The following is a 26,148-nucleotide window of genomic DNA, read 5'->3' as shown; positions in this document are numbered from 1 at the left end:
TGTTGGATAAGACAGAGAGAATGGCACATGGCGCAAAGTACAAGGACCAGCTCAAGGATCCCGGTTCGAGCCCCCAGCTCCCCACCTGCAGGGGAGTTGCTTCACAGGCGGTGAAGCAGGTCAGCAGGTGTCTGTCTTTCTCTCCTCCTCTCTGTTTTCCCCTCCACTCTCCAATTCTCTCTGTCCTATACAAAAATGACAACATCAATAACAACAACAGTAACAACTACAACAACAATAAAAAACAAGGGCAACAAAAGGGAAAATAAGTAAATATTATAAAAAAAAGACAGAGAGAAATGGAGAGAGGAGGGGAAGACAGAGAGGGGTAGAAAAAGACACCTGCAGACCTGCTTCACTGCCTCTGAAGCGACTCCCCTACAAGTGGGAAGCCAGGGGCTTGAACCGGGATCCTTACTCCGGTCCTTGCACTTTGCACCACATGCACTTAACCCGCTCGCTGCATTACTGCCTGACCTCCTTATTCCATATTTTTAATATTTCTTGAATCTGTATTTCTACTTATATCCCTCCATGTAGATTATCAATGTCATTGGAAAAATTTCAATTTCAAATAAGGGTTGTATGTAAAGATAATGTTTTTAATAAAAAATCTATTTATTTATTGTTGGACAGAGACAGAGAGAAACTGAGAGGGGAGGTAGAGAGGGAGAGAGAGATATCTGTTGATAGGTTTGGACTTTTCCAAATTTTGACCTTTCTTATTCCTGGAGTTTTAGTTCAAATTCATATTGCCTTGAAGGTATCTGAAAAAAAAAGTGCATAGTAATATAACATTTTAGATTACAGTTAATCTTTGGTGTCTGAGTCAACTCTTGAGTTCAATTTTTTTCTTTCTTCTGTCATTCTACTTTCTCACTCTCTTCCTAATCCTATGTACCTCCAAACCCCAATTTTTTCCCCAGCTCATCTCCTCATCCACAACCATTTCTTTTCAGGCCTGATTCTTGAATGAGACCTGGGCATCAAAATATGTTTGTTATTATGTTAGAGAAGTTTCTACCAGAAGAGAGAATTTGAAATAGAAAAACAGGAAAAAGGAAATTGGGAAATAAAACACAGAGAGAGAATATTATAGATCTTTGTCTTCTTATGTGCACCCAGAGTCCTACAGCAGAGTCCTACAGCAGAGTCCTAAATAGTATTTAGACAATACTATTCTGTCTTCCATCCCTCTGAAATACAATCAAACTTGCATCTCTTTTACCTCTCTTACTGTGTACCCAGGTCCAAAAGAGAAATCAGAGGAAAGGCCATCATAAAAGCTTACTATCAAAAAGGTCTGGGTCCCAATGCCAAGTCTATCACTGTAAGCCACTGGCCTTGGGCAAACTCGTCACTCAGTCTCTGAAATTTCCTTATCTACAAACAGGATACAACAGTACAGATCCTACCCAACTATCTGGGATGAAATGAGATACTGTATGTGAAAACACACTGGAAACTATAAAATGCTCATAAAAAATGAGGCATTATTACTATTTATGAAGTCAGTGCTGCAGGTACTAAGGCATGTGGTACATCTCTTCTCTCCAAACATCATCTGAATTCTTTTAGAAGGGAGTGAGTGTTACTTATAGTCTGGTATTATAGTACTGGATAATCATGGTATGGAGTTTGGAAATTTCAAACTGATCTTTCTTACTAACTTTCCCGTTCCTGAGCATGCCTCTCACAGGGGTGAGGTGGGATGCCTTTTATCACTGATGGGAGAGGAATCTGCTGGGGAGAGGAACTGCCAATAACAAAGCCAGACTTGTCATGGGAATTGGAAGGCTGGAGTGGGTCCTAGGACAGAGATGTAGATAAAAGTTTGTCACTGAGTTGATTTAAATGAATATACTCCATGTTTGCAACTATGTTCAGTTGTATTAAATGCTGTCAAGCCTTTTTCCAAAGCAGGCATACCAGTTTACATACCCACCAGAGGTTTTTGAGACTCTAGTGCCTTAGCCACTGTGCCACCTCCCAGACCACCCACCAGAGGTTTTTGATTTCCCAGAAGTCCTTCACTTTCATTTTGGCCACAGGCTGATAAGCAAGGTGGCTTTGTTTTACTAAAGTATATTAGTTTGCACACAGCAAATTTAAAGGTTGCTACTGCATTAAGTCATTACTCTTCTAAAATTCAGTTTATTTAGCAGCAATCTTGAGGATAAACAGTGATATCTTTAAGTAGCAGCAGCAGCAGCAGCAGCAGCAGCAGCAGCAGCAGCAGCAGCAGCATATCTGAATGTATGCTCTGTCTCCTGGAACCTGGTGTATATCTAGGTTTTGGGACTTTGTTAGAAAGTGAACCTCCTGGAATGGAATTAGAGAATACTATGAAAGCAAAGTTCTCACCCGAGTGATGAGGGTGAAGGGTTGACATTCCATGCCTGAGGTCTCTGGAATGAGCTAAGTCAGAAAGATAAAGATACATATGGGATGATCCCACCCATGAACAGCAGTTGAGAAAGAATATCAGAAAGGGAAATTCAAAGCATTATTTTACTAAATTTGGAGTAGGGCACCAAAGTAAAAGCCCTGGATTTTTTTGGTGCAATACTTCAGTCCAAGTTCTGCTGAGAGTTTTTCCTTCAGATCTTGTTTTTCAACTTCTATGAGTGAGGTCATCCCATATTCATCCTTCTGTTACTGATTTATCTCACTTAACATGATATCTTTGAGCTCCATCCAAGATGTGGCAAAGAAGGTGAATTCACCATGAACCTGGGACTTTGGAGCCTCAGGAATAAGAGTCTCTTTGCATAACCATTATACCATCTACTCCTGTTCACATTTCTGGTTTCCACATAACAATTCTATGGCCCTCTAGGTCCTTCTTTGCCACCGTGTTCCAGGACCTGAAACCCCACCTCACCCCCACACACACACCAGAGTCCTTTACTTTGGTGCAATACACCAGCCCCAGTAAAAATTCTGTTTTGTATATATTGTTCAACTTTTTTTGTAATTGGATATGTTTCATTAAAGAGGCCTTAAAAATTTAGATGGGAAAGAGTTCTGCCAATATATTCCTCTAAATATTTGATAGTTTCTGGTCTAACATCCAAGGGGTGTTGAAATCACCTACTATTACTTTGTTGCTGTTAATATATCGCTATAGCTCTTTCAGTAGATATTTGATGTATTTAGATGGCCTCTCATTGGGTGCATAGATGTTAATAATTGTTCAGACCTCGTGGTCCAGGAGGTGGCGCAGTGGCTAAGGCACTAGACTCTCAAGCATGAGGTCCTGAGTTCAATCCCTGGCAGCACATGTACCAGAGTGATGTCTGGTTCTTTCTCTCTCTCCCCTATCTTTCTCATAAATAAATAAATAAAATCTTTTAAAAAAAATAATAATTGTTCAGACCTCTTGACTGACTGATTTTCTGAGCATTAAGTAATCCACCCCTATCTTTTAAAATTTTTATTTATTTTAAGGTCTATAGTGTCAGATATGAGAATAGCTGTTCCTGCCCTATCTTGTGGTCCATTGGCTTGTATGATAGTTTTCCATTCTTTCACTTTGAGTCTGTGTTTGTCTTGTTGAATTAGGTGGGTTTCCTGCAGACAACATATGGTTGGGTTGTGTTTTCTGATCCACCTTCCTACTCTGTGCCTTTTAATGGATGTATTCAGGCCATTGACATTTATTGATATTATAGAATGAAGATACTGTAATGTCATTATTCTAAAGTTTTAGGGTGTCGTGATATATGGCATGTTTATGATGCTGTGTTTGTTTATAAGAGACCTTTCAGAACTTTTTTCAGGGCAGGCTTGGTAATAGTTGATTCCTTCAACTGTTGCTTATCTGAGAAGGTTTTTATGCCTCCATCTAGTTTGAATGACAGTCTAGCAGGATATGGTAGTCTTGGTTGAAAGCCTTTTTCATGGAGAGCTCAATATATATCTTGCCATTCTCTTCTGGCCCTTAGTGTTTGTGTGGAGAAATCTGCTGCTAATCTTGAGAGCTTGTTTGGAGGTTCTAGCAGGGAGCGCAGTTACTCATGATACCCTCAACTGAAGACTGGTCCATCTCTATTGGGGAAGGCCATCATCTTCAACTGAACACACAGCTTCAGGAGGGACGCACATGGAGTGGTGAAGGAAGAAGGGGACACCCGCCTAGCCAGCCAGACCAGCCGAATCAACCCTGGTGGTCAGTGGGGTGACAGATGTTGCAGTCAGATTACCCTCACATCCAATCTGCTGCTAATCTTATGGGTTTTCCTCTGTAAGTGACTTGGTTTTTCACTTGCCACGTTCAAGATCCTTCCTTTATTCTTACACCTTTTTATTCTAAATATGATGTGTCTTGGTGTCTTTAAGTCTGGGTTAATTCTGTTTGGGACACTCTGAGCTTCTTGAACCTTATTGTCTTTTATGTTATTCAGACTGGAGAAGTTCTCAGCTATCATGTCCTGTAGAATGCTTTCTTTCCCTCCCTCTCTTTCTTACTCTGACAAGCCAATAATGCGTATATTACTTCTTTGGAAGTCATTCCATATGTCTCTGTTGTTGTTTTTAGTATCTCTTAATGTCTCTTTGAGATCTCTTACTTCTTTCTTAGTTTTCTTTGATTCTTCCTCAATCTTGCCAATTCTGTTTTCTGCCTCATTTATCCCTCTGCTGTTTTCTGTAGCTCAGCTATTTTGTTACCCTGTTCTGATACTGTATTAGCTTATTCAGCTAGTTGTGCTCTTAGCTCAGCTATTTCAGCTTTCAGCTCTCCAATTACCTCCAGATAGTTAGTGTTTTATTTTGGAGTTTCAATTGCTATTTCCTCATTTCTGATGATTGTACTATCAAACTCTTTCCTCACTCCTGTGACTAATAACTCAATTAGGGATCTTGTCCTCAAAACCCTTGGTGGGGGGTTATTTGGACATTTTTTCCTGGTTCATATCTCCAATGTTTCTTCTTGGTTTAACCATTTTATGTGGTGTTTAATGAAGTCCTTCTCTCAGTACCATTTAATCCACTAATCACACTTGCCTGGATTGACTTGTGTCTGACCAGGGAGATGAGAGAGACACAGTTGCTGCTACTCTGTGCTGGTTATTGATGATTATTTGTGATATCTAGGTTTCTCTTGTTTGTATGATCTTTGGGGTGGTTTGGGGTGGGGGTGGTTGCTTTAGGCTGTCTTGTGGTCACAGATGCTCTGTTTTATGTCATGTCCTTGCCTTAAACTTATAAGGCCAAATACCCCCTTAGTTAAAGATTGAGAGGTTTTTAAGCTCCTTTCTCTTTTCTTCTGGCACTAGGAACAACTTTCATTGCTTGCTTCACTTAAAGTGAAATCACCAAAATTACACAGCTCAGCTGTGTGCTACCCAGAGCTTTAATCCGACTTCTGTTCTTCAACTCATGCCCCTTTTTGCCCCAACCATAGTCAAGCATCCACCTGAGGCTGCAGATGTTTCAGCTGTAGAGTATGACTTTATTTGGGTCTCTTGTTGTAATTATTTGTTATTTTGGGAGGAGGGTCGATTTGATCCCAGTTATTCCATGGCCATTCCTCCTGGAAGTCCTTTATTATTATTTTTTTTCTGAGCTTCTAGAGGCCACTTTGTACCTTAGCTTATGCACCCTACTAGCAATTGTATAACTTTTACTTCTGTTTTTGTCATCACATCTTACTCTGACTCTCTTCTATTTGCCTCTCATTAAAAAAATAACTCATCTGTTTATATTGCCCATTTGACTTATCTAGGATATTTCTGTCCATCTCAAGATATCTAATTATCGAATAAATTGTATCTGGAAACTCCCCTTTGTCATATACTATAACAAATTCATAGATTTGTAAGAGGTTAGGATATGGACTTCTTTGGAGAGCCTTTTTTTTCCCTGCCTACTATACTACTATGTGTAGTTTATTTAAGCTACTACCTATATGTGGACTTTTGGTTGTCTTTTACTAATATTACAAGAAGAATTTTGATGAGTTTTTGTGTATATTCTTTACTGTATGTCAGAATAGAAACAACTTCTAGATAAATGGCAGATTCAAAGGGTATGTACATTTGAAATTTTCATTGATTTTTATCATGGTTATTGAAAAGCTTTACTTTAGATACTCTGAATGCATACATATCATAAAGTTCAATATATTTAGAAGGCAATATAATTTGAATCTATTTTGCCTCTTATATATAATTGTTGTAGCTAGATCTTTGATGCTAACAAAGGCTGTGAGTTTCAAGCAGTGATTTTTACAAACAGGCACCTGAATTAATTTATTTTGTTAAAAGCTCAACATTACAAATGGTGGCTACTTAAGTTTAATGTTGATATTAGTCATAATTAAATGTGAATAAATAATTACTTTCTCAGTTGCTCTAAGGGCATTTCCTGTGTCTGTAAGTACATGAAACTAGTGCTACCACTTCAAACGGTGCAGCTATAGAATTCTTTCATTGTAGAAAATTCTAAAAGTAAGCTCTTTTCATCTTTCATCAAATTCAAACCAATCTATTTCCTGGACTTCATTTAATGCAATTCCATTAATTCAATAACTTTTATTGAATGTTTTCCTTGTTCAAAGAGCAAAATGATTTTTTTAAGAGGTGTCTGTTTCACGTAGGTCACAGATCCATGGAGGAAAACAGAATTGCTTTCTGAATTTATCTCAGGAATATCAACTAACAATAACTGAGAAATATAACAGGCACATACAAGAATAACTTCCAAAGAAGTTGAGAGCACAAAAGAAATTACAGTGTTTGGGTGGTCCCAGAGCTGAAAATAAGAGTTATTTACTCTCTCTTTTAAAATTGCTTAATCATGTTCAGGGAGGTAACTCGGTAATTAGGACACAGGTCTCATTTGCATGTCTGAAGTCCCAGGTTCAGTCCCTGGCCCCTCATACATCACAACAATGCAGTGCTCTGGTTTCTCTCTAGTTCATTAAGTAAGCACATAAATGCATATCTCTATATATATTTGTATATGTGCTATAATCTCTCATTAATAAACACCTGAAAGTTACATAATAGCTTGCTTATTGTTCATTTTAAGATATTATTATTGAAGTGTTCACAGGTACTTTACTTAAAATAACAAGATGAGAAAACATTGTATTTTACTTATTTTTTATAGGATCACTGTTTAACAAGTACAGGCTTATGGTAGTGCTGGCAATTGTATGGGACTGTGGAGTCTCAGGTACTAAATTCACTTGGCAAAACTACTATACTGTCTCATCCCCTGAGAAGATATTTTTAAGGTTCTTTTAAGACATTAGAGGGAAGAGATGATAACAGGCTCTAGAATCAGGTCTGCATGAGATTCACATCTGGACTTTATTATTTACTTGCTGTATGACCATTCACACATGACTGGACATTTGAGTACAAAGTGAGAGTCATTATTATCCCAAAACAATTAGAATGCTGGAATGTTAGCTCTCCAGAAAGAATCTAAACATTGCAGTTGTTTCTGAATTGACCATGGAAGAGTTGAGTGGTTTGCAGGAACCCACTCAGGTGTGATGAGTCAATTTGATAGATGTGCACACATGCGACTGTCCCAGCACATGTCCACTGCTTGGCCTCCATAACCTTGACAGCAGCAGTGACACTGAGGAAATTTGCGAGCAGGGGGCCTACATTTTCTCTCTCACATTGATTAAAGGAATTATACACTCTCTCCTGGTTGTTACAAATGGCCTGGTCATTTGTAAATTTGGCCAAGTCTATGTCATATATTTGAACAAATACTGCTTACTTATAAGTGAGACAAGTAATATGTCCCTTGATTAATTATAAAACACCCCCTTTCAAAATCTGAAAAATAGGCCCATTCCACTGCCTAGAAATGAAAATTTCTGTGATAGTCACAACTGCAGCTACTTAATTTATTCCTTTGGATTTCTCTACTTTTTCTGTTCCTTTGAGTATGTCCTATAGCATTTTCATTTTCCTGATGTGTTTCATTTCTGATTACCTCTTCCTCATTTTCACCATCTTAGAAAAGATGTTAACATCCACTAGGATTAATCTCATTACATTATTAGAGGGAACAAGTCATACTCAGCAGATACAACGTAGTATATAAATGTGAAAAAGAAATGCTTTGAATTATAAAATATACATTTTATTGCTTTCATTGCAATGTGGCTGCTTAACTCACATATATACAAAGTCTACTTCTAAAATACTCAGTCATCCCATATTTGGAACTTTATATCACAAAAACCATCTGTTGTTCTGACTGACCATTTTGCACCTGCTTTTACATATCCAGGGCTGTTACTTAGCTCTCTGCAACTGTCAGTTTCTACCTGATAGCCAAACCACAGACATTGAGATTATTTTCACCGAAGAAAAGGTTTTAAAAATCTGAGTAACATATTGTACCAGAGCAAAAGACTCTAAGGAAGGAGGAGGAGGAGGAGAGAACTCTGGGACCTCTTATGTAATGAAGCTGTATGCATATGTCAATGATCGCACTGCAAAGCATTAGCCTCCTCAATAAAAATACATAAATAAATATGCTATGATGTAAAAGATAAAACAAAATAAAGGAGTAACAAAATAAAGTACATCATACCACTTATATTTTCCTTAAGCCATATTAACTAGTACAGTCTCCAAAAAGCAGGTGAATGAAGCAGTTTCCAGGTTGTACTCTGATCCATTTCTACCCAGAGGCAAATTTTTCACTACAGCTAATGACACTTATATCTCAGGTCCCTGAAACTTGCACGTGTCCCTCCCAACCTATTCCCCAAGTTCCTGTGTCTAATACTGTAATGTTTTCCCTAAAGAGTGCTGCCCCTTCCCAGATGTATAAACATCAAACTCCAGAAAATCTAATTATTACTGCCACAGTAATTATCACATATAGCCACTGGCACAGTCACTGGCACATATCTGTCTACTTCGTTCAATTGTTCATGGATGTGTTAACTCAGAGTGCTTGGGACACTCTCTCTAACTCCATTAGGCTGAGAAATTATTCTCTGAACTTCAAACCCTACATTCAGGAATGGGGTAGTTCATAGGGCAATGAGAGGAGAGAACATTTTCAGATGGTAATACTTTATAAAAGCCAGAGTTTCTCAACCTCAGTACTATTAATACTTTAGGCCAGATCACTCTTTATTGGGGGGGGGGGGGCTGAGGAGCTTATATGTTTTATGCATCAATTCTCTTCACCCTGACCCCATACCATCTAATATATGACAGTCAAAGCTGTCTTCAGACATTGCCAAATGCCTTCTGGGGTAAAGCCTCCTCGGTTCATGAATATCTGCTTAATCAAATATTCCAGCAAATATTCTAAAATAGTAAATTATTACCTTGTTACTAATAGGCAAGACTTCCTCCACTTCCATGAAGACAAGACTTTTGAGAGGTAAATTCAACATTCAGATACCAATTGTTTATTCACAGATTATATGATCTTAAACACAGGAAATCCTAAGAAAGTCATACAAACATATGAAATCTGTTAGAAAAATAAACAAGTTCAACAAGATTTCAGGATACAACATTAATTTGAAGATATAAATCTAATTTTATACACTAGTAATGAATAAACGAAAATAAAATTAAGAAGTGGTCAGATGATGGCATACCCAATAGAGCACACATCACCATGCACAAGGATCATGGGTTCAAGTCCCCGGTCCCCACTTAGAAGAGATAAAAGGAGAGGAGCTTCACAAGCAGTAGAACAGTGTCTTTCTTCCTCCCTCTCTCTCTGACCCCCTCCTCCATCTCTATTTGAAGGAAGGAAGGGAGGAAGGAAAGGAAAGGAAGACTTTGAAGAGTCCTTAAATACATAAAAATAGAATCACCTTATGATCCAGCAAGGACATATCCTAAGACATGCAAACACTAATTTGAAGGTACATGTACCCCTAACTCCATGCTCATAGCTACGTTATTAACAGTCACTGGCACAATGTCTGTCCACTTGGTTCAATTGTTCATGGATGTGCTAACTCAGTGCTTGGGACACTACCTCCAACTTCATTAGGCTGAGAAATTATTCTCTGAACTTCAAGGAGTGGAAGCAGCCTCAAAATCCCCATCAACAGAAGACTGGATAAGACAGCATTGTATCTCTTGGGATAAAAGGATGAAACTAGAGGTGATTGTGCTTATTGATATAGGAGATAAAAGATACCTACTGGATAGTTTCACTGATATGTGGAATCTAGAGGACTGAAACATATGAGCTTGCACATAACAAACAGAAAATAAAAAAAAACAGAAATAAACATAAATTTTTGTAAGAATTATGGTAGTTATCAGTGGGAGGGTAGGGACAGAGAACTTTGGTGGTAGGTGTGATGTTGAATTCTACCCTATATTTTTACATTATTGTAAACTATTATTAATTACAAATACAAAATGGCTTGAGAAATAATTGGTTGCCAAACGAGTGAATTCATTGATCAGGCATCGAGTCACAGTAATAACCCTGGTGGCAAACAAAACAAAATATATGCACAGAGAAAATTAAGAAAACAATTCTATTTACAATATCATCCAAAAGAACAAAATACTTTAAACAAAAGGATTGTAAGGTATGGAAAAATAAAACACACTGAGAGATAAATGGAGGGGTGGTACACCTGGTTGAGCACACAGATTACCATGCTCAAGGACCTGGGTTCTAGCCCCCAATCCTCATCTTCATAGGGGAAGATTCACAAGTGGTAAAACAATGAAGCAAGTCTCTCTCTCTGTCTCCTTCTCCATCTCTCCCTTCCCTCCCAATTTCCCTGTTTCTATCCAAAAGATAAGTCATTATAAGGCTTAATATTAAAATGAGAAAAAAAAAACTTAAATTTACCAGCTAAATTCCAATCAAATTCCTAGCTGCTACCACTTTGGGAAGTATTTATAAGTTGATCCTAAAATTCACATGGGGCTAGAGAGATACCTAACTAGCTAGGGCACATGTCTTGCCGTGCTTACAGTCCAGTTTTAACCCTTGATACTACATGTGAATATCTTAGCACTGGGTAAAACTCTGTTGCTGTGGTACTTGTGTATGTGTATGTATATCTGTATATCTATTTGTATGTCTATACTTATATGAAAAAGCCATCCTAGAAGCAATTAAATAATTGATGCTCTGGTTCTGGAAAAAAAAAAAGATGAAATTCACATGTAGGATCTAAAACTACGTAATTCACAGAAGAAAACAGAAGTAAATATTTACTTAGTGGATTTTCAGTTTGGCTTGTAAAATAATAAGCAACAGAAAAAATTAGACAAACTAGACTTAATCAAAATTAAATTTTTTTGTCTTTCAAATACATGTTCAAGAAAATGAAAAGTTTATCCACAAAATGGGAGAAAACTGTATATTATATAGTTGACTTATGTGTAGAACTCTCACAACTCTGACAACTTAATCTCATTTTAACAAAGACAAATAACTCCATTGTTTAAAAGGCAAAAACTTGTTGTTAATTTCACAGAGACAGTAATCACAAGAGAAAATGTTCATCATCATTAGCTATTAAAATCATGCAAACCAAAAACCATAGTGATGGTGAACTACACCAAAGTAAAGGACTTTGGGGCAGGTGAGCAGGGGGAGTTCAGGTCCTGGAACATGATGGAAGGAGAGGATCTAGGTGGGATGGTGGTGGTAGAGTGTTAGTGGAAAACTGAGAAATGTTACACATGTGCCAACTAGTATATTTTACTGTTGACTGTAAACCATTATTCCTCCCCCAATTAAAAAAATAAATAAAAATTCTTGTCACAGTCTAATGAAGATGGTTAATACTAATGAAGAATATTAAAGCTCAGGGAGGTCTCATCAAGCACCTAGACTTATATTATGAGAGAAGGGTCAGAATTTCTGTATAAATAATTGATTCTAGGAACTAAATACATAACCACTGTGCCCATAGTTCCCCAACTGTGTGCTTAGGCATTCCACTTAAAATTTTTTATGGGATTCAGGCGGTAGCACGGTGGGTTAAGCGCAGGTGGTGCAAAGTGCAAGGACCGGCCTGAGGATCCTGCTTTGAGCCCCCAGCTCCCCACCTTCAGGGGAGTCGCTTCACAGACAGTGAAGCAGGTCTGCAGGTGTCTGTCTTTCTTTTCCCTTCCTCTCTCCATTTCTCTCTGTCCTATCCAACAATGACGGCATCAATAGCAATAATAACTACAACAATAAAACAACAAGGGCAACAAGGGAATAAATAAATAAATAGAATTTAAAATGTTTTATTTATTTATCTTTATTTTTTTATGATTTTTGGTGGGTTGATGGTCTCCTTTAGGAAAGAGAATTTAAGCATAGTCTGGGAAAAGTGTAGGAGATGGCAGTATCTAGAGAAGAGAAACATACCTTTGTGTTTTCCCCTTCTGCCATCCTTTGTCCAGGTCATTTCTGTGCAGGGGACAAGTCTTGTGTGCAGCCCTGGACCAGAGTTAAGGAAGATGAGCAGTTTCTGCCACATGTAGTGGGTCACAGCTCTAGATGTCTAGAGAGCTGTTTTGGGTGTGTGGATCAGGCTAGGCAGATGCCCTGAAAATTGGGATGCAGAGGGTCCAGTCATTGGCCACACGTTCCTGCTACCCCTCATCCTTGGACTGCAGGGAGTGTTGGAGGTGATGACCATGCACATAGTGCCCAGGTGGGTCTGCATCTCCTCCAGGGCTTTCTCCTCATCCAGGAAGTGAGTATTGAGCAGGTCACTGAGAGCAGAAAGCATTCATATAGAAAACCCTGACAGCCTGGTCCAGCTCCTTCTCCAGATTCATGACAAATTCCACAGTCCCCAGAGCTCCTGTCTACTTTGGTGGCTTTGGCTTAGGCTTGGGGAATAATATGTTGCCTCTGTAATATTCCTTCACCAGTTTTAACAGCCTGAAGTAGCCTTCCTGCTTTTCCTCAGACAGTTCACAGGAAAACATCCCTACTTCCTGCAGGGCATCAATGTCCCTCAGCAGCTACAGACTGGGAAAAGCCATCAGGGCACTGAAGCAGGAGGTCCAAGATCCTGTTCTTCTGAAGACGTGGAGCCTGCGCAGATGCCTATTTATTATTTATTTATTTATTTTGGATAGAGACAGAGAAACTGAGAGGGAAGGGGAAGGAAGAGGGGAAACCTGTAGCAAGGTTTCACCATTTGTGAAGCTTCCTTCCTGCAGGTGGAGACTAGGGGGCTTGAACTTGGGTCCTTGACCACTGTAATGTATGTGCTATGCCAGGTACACCACTACCAGACCCTGGTGTCCCATTTTTAAGAGAAACACGTCAGAAATCACAGAGACTCCAGCTATTAGGTCATTTCTAACTAAACCAATAATAACAAGACATTTCTTTGGATGTAAGGGCACTGTGAAATAGCACCAGAATCTTTTTAGGCTGAAGGCGCTGTGGACTGAGATTTTGAGAAGTTCTGCAGTATGCAGTTCCCATGTCTCATGCCTATTCCAGACAGCAAGCTCTCAAAAGCAGTCTGGCACATAATTGGCACAACAAAATATGTGCTAAATGAATGAATAATATATAAAGGTAGGGAGTTGGGCAGTAGCACAGAGGGTTAAGTGCACGTGGTGCGAAGCGCAAGGACTAGAGTAAGGATCCCGGTTTGAGCCCGTCTCCCCACCTGCAGGGGGAGTCGCTTCACAGGTCTGCAGGTGTCTATCTTTCGCTCCCCCTCTCTGTCTTCCCCTCCTCTCTCCATTTCTTTCTGTCCTATCTAACAACAACAATAAAAAACAACAAGGGCAACAAAAGGCAAAATAAATAATTTTTTAAAATATAGAAGTAAAACAGATATATGAGTGAATCAGGTATCAGAGGCTAGCACAATGGTCATGCAAATGATTTTCATACATGAGACTAGTAGGTACCAGGTTCAAGTTCAAGTACCATTGTAAGCCAGAATTGAGCAGTGCTCTGGTAAAGTATAAAGAAATTAAATATATATACATGAACTAGCACCACAATATAAATGGGGAGGATACCAGAGAGAATGTGATAGAAGGAGGTGCATTATCTGAGGAAGAGAAAACAATACAGCAAAGGGGTAGGCTCAAGTAGTTGTATCCTCTGAAGCCTCTGTTAAATCACTTCCACATACTAACTGCCTGATTTTGAGCAAATTGCCGAAATTTTCTGGACCTATATTTTCTCACTCATAAAAATGGAGTTAAAATTACTGTGACAGGTTAAATGAATCTACAGGAATACAATGCTTGAACCAAAGCCTATGGTATAATAATGATCTCCTATGTGCTGTCTGATACTGCTATTTGGAGTCTGTTCAAATAGACTTATTTTTTTCATGATTTTTAAAGTAATTTGGATTATGAGAGAACACCCAATTTGGAGGACTCTAGGACAATCTATTCCCCCAGTTTGTCTGAGACAGAAAGGTTTCCCAGTTGCAAAGTCTGGGAGAAGTCCTGAGAAAAATGAGAAGAACTGATCATCTTAGAAGCAGCCCAACTTATACCCTTTAGGGAATTTAATTATAGGTGGTTTGAGCCTGGCTTAGGACAGTCCCTTCATTTCAAACCCAAAGGAGAAGGAGGCAGCACATTAAGGGATCCAGGTTGCATTGTGACTGAGTGACAGTAGGTAGGAAGTGTGCAGTTTAAGGCAGGAAGGCACAGATGGTTAGATATTTGTCGACACCATAAGGACAAAGGAGAGGATCTATCACAAGTTACCTCCACAAAGCACCCTGTTCCTCAGTCTTTCTTTAAGAGTTTCCAGGGGGTTGGGTGGTAGTTCAGTGGGATAAGCGCACATGGTGCAAAGCGCAAGAACTGAGGTAAGGATCTCTGTTCAGGGATCGCTTTGCAAGTGGTGAAGCAGGTCTGCAGGTGTCTGTCTTTCTCTCCTCCTCTCTGTCTCCCCCTCCTCTCTCGATTTGTCTCTGTCCTATCCAGCAACAACAATAGCAATGGCAACAATAAAAATAATAACAAGGGCAACAAAAATGGGGGAAAAATGGCCTCCAGGAGCAGTGGATTCATAGTGCAGGCACCAAGCCAAGCGATAACCTTGGAGGCAAAAACAAACAAACACAAAGTTTCCAAAGAAGGGGTTTATTACATGGCTGTACCGCCATGTAATAAACCTTGATTGTTTTAAACCAGTGCCCAGCAGTGCCCCCATTAATTTTTTAATTTTTTAATTATGATAGATTACATTTTAGTCTCTTTTTAAAAAATATTTATTCCCTTTTGTTGCCCTTGTTTTATTGTTGTAGTTAAATTTTATACATAATTCACATGACTCAAAGATACATGTAAATATATATATATATATATATATATATATATATTTACATGTATCCAAAAGACTTTTGCTTGAGTTAATCAGCTTCCTATACACACAGGTCATCTTTCCAAAGTTTCTTTAGTCACACTCAAGAAAATACAGTTGAACATTTTTATTTCACCTAAATCCTTGCATCTGATGGTCTTAAAGGTAAATATAGCATTTTGGGTATGGCAGAAGCTACGCTGTAATAAATAGGAAACTGAGAGTCAGGTTCAGAGAAACTATGCACTTTGGGGCCCACTGGCATATATATATTCAGGGTTGGTCCTGCAGAATTAAGGAGGAGCCACTGAAAAGTGGTGACTACATCAAAAGTCAACCATCTGTTAGTGTCCCAGGCAGCCTTCATAGATTACTGTTGTGACACAGCTCCTGAATAGGACTTTGGGGCTTGATTAGCATACAGCTGAGCATAATTAGCATACAACTGATGTCAGGCTGACCTCAGAACTGAACTTCAGCCCGTGAACTTAAGCATGCCTGCCGTGCCATGCAGAAGACAGTCTCTACCTGCACTCTGCTCTTCCAGCCCCTGCTTTCTTACATGCTGGAGTCTCCACCATGGCTGCTCCTCCCAGGACTTGTACATGTGAAGCTGAACTGTGGTAAATATGTAAGTTTGGTAATCATGGGCCTAGGCTATTCTTATGGCTGCTGATAATTGCTTATTTTGTTGTACCTAAAATATTCCATTCCATACTGCTGTACTGCCATGTAATAAACCTTGTTTGTTTTAAACCATTACGATAAATTATATAGTAATTATATAGTAGTCTCTTTTTCAAAGAATATTTATTTATTTATTCCCCTTTGTTGCCCTTGTTGTTTTATTATTGTAGTTATTATTGATGTCATTGTTGTTGGATAGGACAGAGAGAAATGGAGAGAGGAGGGGAAGACAGAGAGGGGGAGCGAAAGATAGACACCTGCAGAACTGCTTCACCACTTACGAAGCGACTCCCCTGTAGGTGGGGAGCCCCGGGGCTCGAACCGGGATCCTTACGCTGGTCCTTGTGCTTTGCGCCACCTGCAGTTAATTTGCTGCGCTACTGCCCAACTCCCAGTAGTCTCTTTAATCTCTCATTTCCTTATAGAAAAATTTTTACTTGTTCATTGTCAAGATTCACTACTTTTCGATAAATCAGTGTCATTCTTTTCAACATTATTGTTGATGCTCATTTTATTATTCCCTTTGTTATATTATCACCCTCTCTCATGCCAGCAAATCAGCATCACTGCTCTATGTCATCTCTGTTTCCATTTGGCAGCGTTAGTTTTATTATAATTACTTCTATATTTAGTTGTTGGTATGACTAAGGAAGATGTCCTAGAGCACAAAGGGGACTGGGTTTACCCAAACATCTTATCCAACCCACTGCCTTTACTCCTTTATACCATTTTGTTTACGTTCCGCTTCTGTTCTTATGCCACCTCTCCCCCTGCCCGTCTCTCATAAGTGCTAAACATAAATGCTAAACACTTTCTGATATCTCAAATCATTCATCTGAGTACACTTAACATTCGAACCATAGCATTAAATTTAGAATTTGTTTTGAATGGTGTTCATCTGTTAATAAATTATGTTTTTGGTGTATTGCACCAAAGTAAAGAACTCTGGGGTGGGGGTAGTGTTCAGGTACTAGAACATGATGGTGGAGGAAGACCTAGATGGGGGGTTAGAGTGTTATGTGGAAAACCAAGAAATGTTACACATGTACCAACTACTGTATTCTACTGTTGACTATAAACCATTAATCCCTCCAGTAAAGGAAAAATCATGTTTTATTTCTTTATGCATATATTTATTTGTATTTACTGCAAGTTATTTTCTCTGGGGAATAAATAAAATCCTATACTTGCAGTTATTTTTTTTTTCAGCATATGGGAACATAATTTCTATTAAATTTATTTTGACTTTATCAATATATACTCCATGGACTCTCTCTTCCATATTTTTCCTGTCCTTTTTTTTTCCTTTCTCTTGTCACGTTTTGAATATTTTCTTTTGTGTCTACAACAGATGTCTAGAATCCCATCTGTTGGATTTTGAATTTGTGTTATCAGATTGATTTTTTGATGTTCAATTTAGGTGTGTGTGTGTGTGGTTGCTGTTTGTTTTTGATTTGCTTTCAAGGTTATCACTGGGGCTCAGTGAAGGTGTTATGAATCAACTGCTCTTGGCAGCAGTTTTTTCCTACTTTATTGGATAAGACAGAGAGAAATTAAGAAAGAAGGGGGAGATAGAGAGGGAGAGAGACAGATACTTTCAGATCTGTTTTGCTGCAGGTAGAGAGCCCAGGGCTTGAATCTGGATCCTTGCATGGGTCCTTGCACTTAATACTATATGCATTTAATCTTTTGCAGTTTAGTTGTTTTTCAAGTACGCTACATTAATTTTTTATATTTCCTATATCTATAAACACTATCAAGCTTATATTAAAACAATTTCAATACCCCAAATTCTTTTTGTGGGTTTGCTTTTACTTTCTGTTGTTTCTGCTATTCTCATTCATGAGACCCAATTTTTTTGGGTGTTCCAATTTCCTTGAGTCTTTGGCTATTTTTCACAGTGTGCCTCTCCTTGCCTTTGAAAAAACTATACCTGAGGTTTCCTTAATGTCAAGAACAAAAGTCTTCCACCTCTCCCCCAGAATTGTTCTTGCTGCCACTCAAATAACTGCAGTAGCAGCCTCACTGTCAAGATTACTTGCAACTGAATTCACAGCTTGAGATCTTTTGGAAAATCATGATGTAAATGTGAGGTAAAAATCTTTTTGAGGGCCACTTCACGGTTATAAAAATGTATTGGGGTGGGGCTTTCTCTCCTTCCCCCAAGCCACAACTGTACCCAGTCTCGCATGAAGGAAACTTCCTTATGTTCCCCTGAGATTGGGGTCCGTGCTGGTTTTACTTCAGTTTTTGTTTCACCCTCGTATGGGGCTTTACTTTCTTTTCCTTCACCCATAGAAGTTCTAAATTTCTGGGACTGATAAATAATCCTAAGGCCTAAGTGTATACTGGTGTACTCACATCTCTCTGGCTTCCTGTTTTTACTTAAGTATGTTTTTTAATTTGTCAGGTCTTCTTTGTCTTAAGGAATACAACTTTTTTTTTTTTTTTCCCTCCTCCAGGGTTATTGCTGGGCTCGGTGCCTGCACCATGAATCCACCGCTCCTGGAGGCCATTTTCCCCCCCTTTTGTTGCCCTTGTTGTAGCTTCGTTGTGGTTATTATTATTGCCCTTGTTGACGTAATTCGTTGTTGGATAGGACAGAGAGAAATGGAGAGAGGAGGGGAAGACAGAGAAGGGGAGAGAAAGACAGACACCTGCAGACCTGCTTCACCGCCTGTGAAGCGACTCCCCTGCAGGTGGGGAAGGAATACAACTTTTTATACGTCTTTTTATTCAACATTTTTAATTGGTTTCAGTGGAAGGTTTGATCTGACTAACCTAGCTTGGCATTATCAAAAATAGCAGTATAGTCACCTATTAAAAAAAACAAAACAGTTGCATATTTCTCATCAAATGCACTTAACAAAGTAATTTAACCACTGTCTTATGATAAAATTTGCATCTAATCACTTGATTTAAATAATACTGTAGTAAATGAGATTTTACCTATGCAAATCCACTGCTCCTGGCAGATATATATTTTTTCCATTTTTTTAAAATTTTATTTATTTTATTTATTTATTACCTTTTGTTGCCCTTTTTTTATTGTTGTAGTTATTATTGTTGTTGTCGTTGTTGGATAGGACAGAGAGAAATGGAGAGAGGAGGGGAAGACAGAGAGGAGAGAAAGATAGACACCTGCAGACCTGCTTCACCGCCTGTGAAGCGACTCCCCTGCAGGTGGGGAGCCGGGGTTCGAACCAGGATCCTTATGCCGGTCCTTGTGCTTTGCGCCACCTGCGCTTAACCCGCTGCGCTACAGCCCGACTCCCCTATTTTTTCCATTTTTATTGGATAGAAAAGAGAGAAATTGTGAGGGAAGGAGAAGATAGAGAGGGAGATAGAATGCAACCCCCCCTGCAGGTGAGGAGCCAAGGGCTCCAACCAGTATCATTGCATGGGTCCTTGTGTCGGGGTTCTCCCGGACAGGTAGTCGCGAGGAGGGGAGATCTGGACCAGCCGGACCCCCCTTCTGGGGCTGAGCGGGAGGGAGAGTGTCGACGACTTGAGAAAAGACACCACACCAAGTCGGGAGTTCTGTCAAGGCAGTGACTCGCTTTGAGAAAAAGACCATTTTTTATAGGCAGGGGGTAGAGGCAGGGGTGGGAAGGTAGGGTGAGATGACGTTTGAGGTGGTGTGAGGTGGCATCACCGTCAGTGGGGCCTATGCTCTTTACACATCATCAGCTGGAGGGCAGAGGTGAATTCAGGCATGGCCTACAGGAAATGTTGTGTCACTCTGAGGAAGTTAGTGACCTGACCGTCAGCGAAACTTGAGCCAGGCTTACCGAGTGTCTGCTGGGCCTAGATCGGGGCCAAGTAGGCCCCAACAGTGGGGAGCCAGGGACTTGAACAGGGATCCTGATGCCAGACCTTGTGCTTTGCACTATGTGCACTAAGCCCACTGTGCCACTGCCCGACTCCCTGATTATATCTGGTTTTTTTTCCCAAACCTTTTTCCCCAATCATCAGCTGGAGAGCAGAGGTGAATTTAGGTACGGCCTACAGGAAATGCTGTGTCACTCTGAGGAAGTTAGTGACCATCAGCGAAACTTGAGCCAGGCTTACGGAATGTCTGTTGGGCCTAGATCGGGGCCAAGCAGACCCCAACATCCTTGCACTTTGTACTATGTAGGCTTAAGCTGGCTTCTCTCCATTTCTTTTGAAAGCATGTGACTGGTGGGGGAGCAGGTAGGCGCTAGTGCACCTGGCTGAATGCATACATTACAATGGGCAGGGATCTGCATTCATGCCTTTGGTCCACACCTTCAGTGGAGAAGCTGCCTGAGCATTGAAGCAAGTCTACTGATGACTCGCTTTCTCTCGCCCTTTCTATCTTCCTCTTCTCTCTTGATTTCTCTCAGCTTCTACTCAATAAATTAAACAAATAAAATATATATAATGAATTTTAAAATCGTTTAAAAATATCTGATAATTAGTAATAAAGACTTAAGCGATGACAGTTCTTCTCTAAGTAATAAAAACACCTCTTACTTGGAAAAAGCTACATCTAATGTTTAATGTTGAATTGTGTTGTCCCCTTCCAACCCCCATTCATATGTTGAAATCTTAACCCCACCTTGTACAGGTTTTCCTCATTATGCAAAAGTAGAACACTTCTACTTTTGGGGCTTTATGGGGTAGGAGGGGGATGGGACACAGTCTTTTGGTGATGGGAATGGTGTTTATGTACACTCCTATTAATTTGTAGTCATATAAATCACTATTTAAGTAATATGAGAGGGGGAAAAAATGATTGACTGTCCCAAACTTTTTAAAGCACAGACTGAGTCTTTTTAATACATAGGCTGAGTCTTTTAAATGTTGACCCTCTTAAAAGCTTAGTCCAGGGAGAACAGAAGCAACAGGTGGTGTAGCTATATGCAAATAATGTCAAAGGACATAAAATATAGTGAAGGTATGTATGATACAGGAAATCCTAACAAAGGGACTTTTCAAAGTTAACCCAATTGCAATAACTACTTATTGTTTTCTTAAATCCTAAGACAACAGGAATCTCCCATTTCCTCTGTAGAGCCTATGTTTCTCCCAATCCTGGAACCCACCTGGGGTGGGGCTCACTTTCCTGCATGCTTCTCTCAAGTCAGACCAAATGATATTGCATCTGTCGATTCCAACCCAATCAATGCAACGAGTACCATCACAGCATGCTTCACCTCAGACTGTGTACAGAGACATCAGGCATGGATTGCCAACCCTTCACCCTCATCATTCAGGTGAGACCTTTCCTTTCATGGTATTCTCTAATTCCATTCCAGGAGGTTCACTTCCTAACAAAGTCCCAAAACCTAGATATAGACCAGGTCCCGTAAGATAGAGCGTATGTTCATATGTATTCATAAATTAGGGCAAAATATAAACCTGAAAGCAAAAATACAAAATAGTCTGTAGTGAGTCAGTATCAAGTTCAAAATGAAATAGTGTCCACTTAGACTTAGATACCCTCCTCACCTACTTCCTATTACAGTTCTCTCACTCACAATTTAAAATAAAATAAAAAAGAACACTTCTACTTAGCATATTTTGATGCTGGTAATGTTATTAACATTAATTTACATGGGCTAATTAAAACATTTTTTAAAACTATTCCTTTAAAATATTTTATGTATTTATTCCCTTTAGTTGCTCTTGTTGTTTTTGTTGGATAGGACAGAGAGAAATGGAGAGGGGAGGGGAAGACAGTGAGGGGAGCAAAAGACAGACACCTGCAGACCTGCTTCACCACTTGTGAAATGACTTTCCTGCAGGTGGGGAACCGGGGCTCGAACTGGTATCCTTATGCCAGTCCTTGTGCTTTGTGCCACCTGCACTTTACCTGCTGCACTACTGCCTGACTCCCTTTAAAATTTTTTTTTACTTATAAAAAGGAAACATTGACTAAACCATAGGATGAGGGGTACAACTCCACACAATTCTTACCATCAAAACACCCCCAGACCATGAGGTATTTGGAGACGGAACATTTAAATATATAACTAAGGCTATTTGAATTGTTTGGATGATCCCTACGCCTCCTACTTACTAAACAATTTCTTCTGCTTTATATTTTAATACTCTTCAGACACCAAGTTGCAGATGCTACCATGACTTCCCTGGACAGATGACCTCACCAATAAGTCCTGGAACCTGACCTCCCCAGAGCCCTGCCCCAGTAGGGAAAGACAGAAATAGGCTTGCAGTTATTGATTAACCTGTCAATACCCATGTCCAGCAGAGAAACAATTACAGAATCCAGACGTTCCACGTTCTGTACCCCATAAATATCTTTGGTCCATACTCCCAGAGGGATAAAGAATAGAGGCTCCTTATGGAGGGGATGGGATGAGGAACTCTGGTGGTGGGAATTATGTGGATTGTACTCCTCTTATCCCACAATCTTGTCAATCATTATTAAATCACTAATAAAAAAAAAAAAGAGTGAGAGAGAGATTAGGGACATAGACATACACAGCAGGAAGCCTTTGTGAAGAGAGAGAAGACCTAAGAGAGATTTCAAAAGAAACCAACCTTGCTGACACCTTTATCTTGGACCTCAACCTCAGAACTGTGAGAAAAGAACTTTCTGTTATTTAAACTATACTGTCCATGATCCTAGTTATGGCAGCCCTAGAAAATTAATATATCTAGGGATGGTTAAAGAATTGTTCTTAGTGACTGATTTTTAAGTAGTCCAAAGTTTTGCGATAAAGAAAGTATAGTGAGTGGAGATTTGATCATTTCTTTGTCGCTCTCTGGTCTGCTTATGTTAATATATAGCTTAAAGAGTTCACAAATCACTTAATTTTGAAATAAGTGAAAAAAATTAGTGAAACTTCCTGAAATATGGTATTTCCGTACTCACGCTATTTATTTTATCACCTTGGCTTTACTACTCTGAGCCAACTTGCCTGCTTGCCTGTCTGCCTGTCTTCCTTCCTACCTTCCTCCCTTGGCCAGCAAGGTTACTGCTGCAGCTTGATGTCTGCATGAATCCACTATTCCCAGTGACCATTTTCTTTTTCTTTATGTTTTTGATAGAAGGTGAGAAATGTAGAGGAGAGAGATAGAGAGAAGTAGAGAGAAGGAGAGATACGTGAACACTGCTACTCATGAAGCTCCCCCCTGTAGGTGATAGGTGGGGGGAGAGTGCTTAAGTCAGGGTTCTCTTGGGCCCTAAGCCAATTTTTTTTTTCAGGTAGAAAGACAGAGGCACAGAGGGAGAGAAACCACAGTATCAAAGCTTCCTTAGTGTAGTATTGGACATGGCAAAGCAGGTGTTTTCCTAGATGAGCTATCTCATGGCCTCATTACATTTTATGAAAGCTGCATGACATTAAATGACATGATAATTATATGACTAACTAGAATTATTTCCATAAGTTTGTAAGTTACAAAGGACCATGTCTTATACTAGTCTGTGTGCTATGTTCCCTCAATGGATTGCAGAGTCTAGATGGGTCTTTGGTCCCTGGCCCATGTAGATATTCAATAGGAATATCTCACTGCAGGAGATATGGTTGTATAGATCCCTTCTATCTTTGTACACAACCATCTAAGACTTGAAACCTTTATTTGAATGTTCACTTAGAAGTCAGATCCTAGGCTTAATAAGTCAAGATTTCTGAACTCCCTGTTGTGTCTCTTTCAGCAGCTGAGGGTGGAATTTGGCCCAAAGGTTAAGTCAGGAGGTACATGCTAAGACTGTCAACGGGATACTTGTTTACTGGCAGGTAGAAGAGAAACCCTTCTTAGCACAATTTGCAAATTAGTTGCATATGTTTATGGAGACAGAAAAGTAACTTGTCTTTGCTTTATAAAATTTTCCATTGTTTATGCTTCCTAATAAACATAAAAAAGACATTTTGCATATTTTAGAGAAAGACATTCAAATGTATTTGATATTTTCAGCCTGAAGGAATTTGCTTGTACTAATTAAGCACTGGAGAGTAGTTCAGTGTTGTGGCCTTTCTTTTTCTCATTTATATTTTGAATTTACTTGCTTCCTGGATCATACAATTTTTTACTCTGCATATCCAATCAGATTAATGGGTGAAAATAGTTTCTTGGTAAATGACTTAGATTTTATACATGTCTAATACTTCTCTAGAGCCCACTATAGTTCAGCACACATTAAGTGATTGTATGAATTTAAACATAGTGGACAAGCAAAAACCAGGGCAAAAATAAAAATAATAAGGTCTCTAGCATCAGGTACTTCATTAAAAAAAAGAACCCTCCCACATCAATAAAAGCAAAGCCAAAAACCACATGATTATCTCAATAGATGCAGAGAAAGCCTTTGACAAAATCCAATACCCATTCATGCTCAAAACTCTACAAAAAATGGGAATAGATGGGAAATTCCTCAAGATAGTGGAGTCTATATATAGCAAACCTACAGCCAACATCATACTCAATGGACAGAAGCTGAGAGCATTCCCCCTCAGATCGGGGACTAGACAGGGCTGTCCACTGTCACCGTTACTCTTCAACATAGTTTTAGAAGTTCTTGCCATAGCAATCAGGCAAGAGAAAGAAATCAAAGGAATACAGATTGGAAGGGAAGAAGTCAAGCTCTCACTATTTGCAGATGATATGATAGTATACATAGAAATGCTGATGCTCTTAAAACCTTAGACCAGGGAGAACAGAGTAACTGGTGGCATTACTCTTTAAGACACAGCTGTATACTAATAATGTCAAGGGAATAAATTATGGTGATGTTGTGTGTGATATAGAAAATCCTAACAAAGGGATTTTCAAAGTTAGCCCAATTGCCAAATACTTTGATTACAACAATAACTATTTATTGCCTTCTTAAACCCTAAGATAGCAGGGACCTCCCACTTCCTTTATAGAGCCTATATTTCTCCCAGTCCTGGAACCTCTAGGGTGGGGCTTTCCTGCATGCTTCTCTCAGTTCATACCAAATGATACTGCATCAGCTGATCCCAACCTAATCAACACAAGGAGCACTACTTTGGCATGCTTCACTTCAGGCTGTGTCCAGAGACGTAGGCGTTCAATGTCAACCTTTCAGCCTTTTTACTCGGGTGAGACCTTTCCTTTCATAGGATTCTCTAATTCCATTTGAGGTGCTTCACTTCCTAACAAAGTCCCAAAACCTATATATAGAGCAGGTCCCATGAGATAGAGCATATGTTCACATGTATCCATAAATTAGGGCAAAAAATATATCTGAAAACAAAAGTACACAATAGTCTGCAGTGAGTCAGTATATGCAGCAAGCAAGTAGAAAGACCTAAAAGGACATCATAAAGTTCCTAATGAAATAGTGTCTACTTAGACATAGATACCCTCCTCACCTACTTCCTATTATACTTTCCTCAGTCACTCCAAAGCTAATCTTATCAAAATAAGGACTGCAAAAGCTGAATAAGGGCAAGAGACTGGCATACTTTAACAATGACTCTTCAGTTACTATCAAGCCACCCCATCAACTGGGGCCCTAGTCAGGGAGTCCTGAGCTTCCCAAACAGACATGATGGGCCTAAACCTTGAATAAATCCCTCTTCCATTGTTACCAGTCTTCTCTATCAGGAACAACACAGTAGACCCCTGTGTGGGCCCCCATAGGACCTTGCCCTCAACTTGGATCAACAATGGTAGAGAATGTTATATCCTCTGAAGGAAGGCTGGACACATACTCTATGTTTCACCTGAGGAAGATGGCTCCTGAAATTGGGGCAACTTGGAACGTTCCTACTCATGACCACAGAATGTGAGCTCAGATCTACAGGGATGCAGAGGTCACATAGGCTCCTAAGCTGAATATGGGCCCCAGATCATATCAAATGGATGGGGTTTATAGTCAACAATATTTATATACCTTTCCGTATTTGGGAACTACTCTCTTCCCTGATCCATATTTCTGGTCCTTTTTCCAGCCATGACATAATCTCCCCAGATAATAACTTGGATCCATTTGTATATCAGTTGTCAGGCTCAGAAAAAAAAAAAATAGTATAGTCATGGGCCTTTTGGAATATAACTAAAATAGGCCTACTATCTACAAAACGGAGACCCTCAAATTTTCATCTTAACTATTGCAGCCTTTAGGTTCATGATTAATCAACAATTTTTTTTGGCTTATATGTTAACTGTTTTTTCAGCCACCGGCTTCCAGATGCTATCATGATGCCAACCAGACTTTCCTGG

At 39.4% G+C, this 26,148-nt stretch overlaps 1 long non-coding RNA gene across 5 annotated transcripts in view; it reads left to right on the top strand.

The window, feature by feature from the left end:
• LOC132539881 (uncharacterized) overlaps positions 1-26,148 on the top strand; it is a 57,066-nt gene that overhangs the window by 8,676 nt on the left and 22,242 nt on the right. The gene's annotated exons all lie outside the window — the stretch shown is intronic.

Source organism: Erinaceus europaeus, chromosome 8 (assembly GCF_950295315.1).
Source record: "Erinaceus europaeus chromosome 8, mEriEur2.1, whole genome shotgun sequence".
In the NCBI taxonomy this organism is placed as follows: Eukaryota; Metazoa; Chordata; class Mammalia; order Eulipotyphla; family Erinaceidae; genus Erinaceus; species Erinaceus europaeus.
Note: the sequence above shows the minus strand (reverse complement) of the source record. Positions and strands in the feature narration are given on the sequence as shown.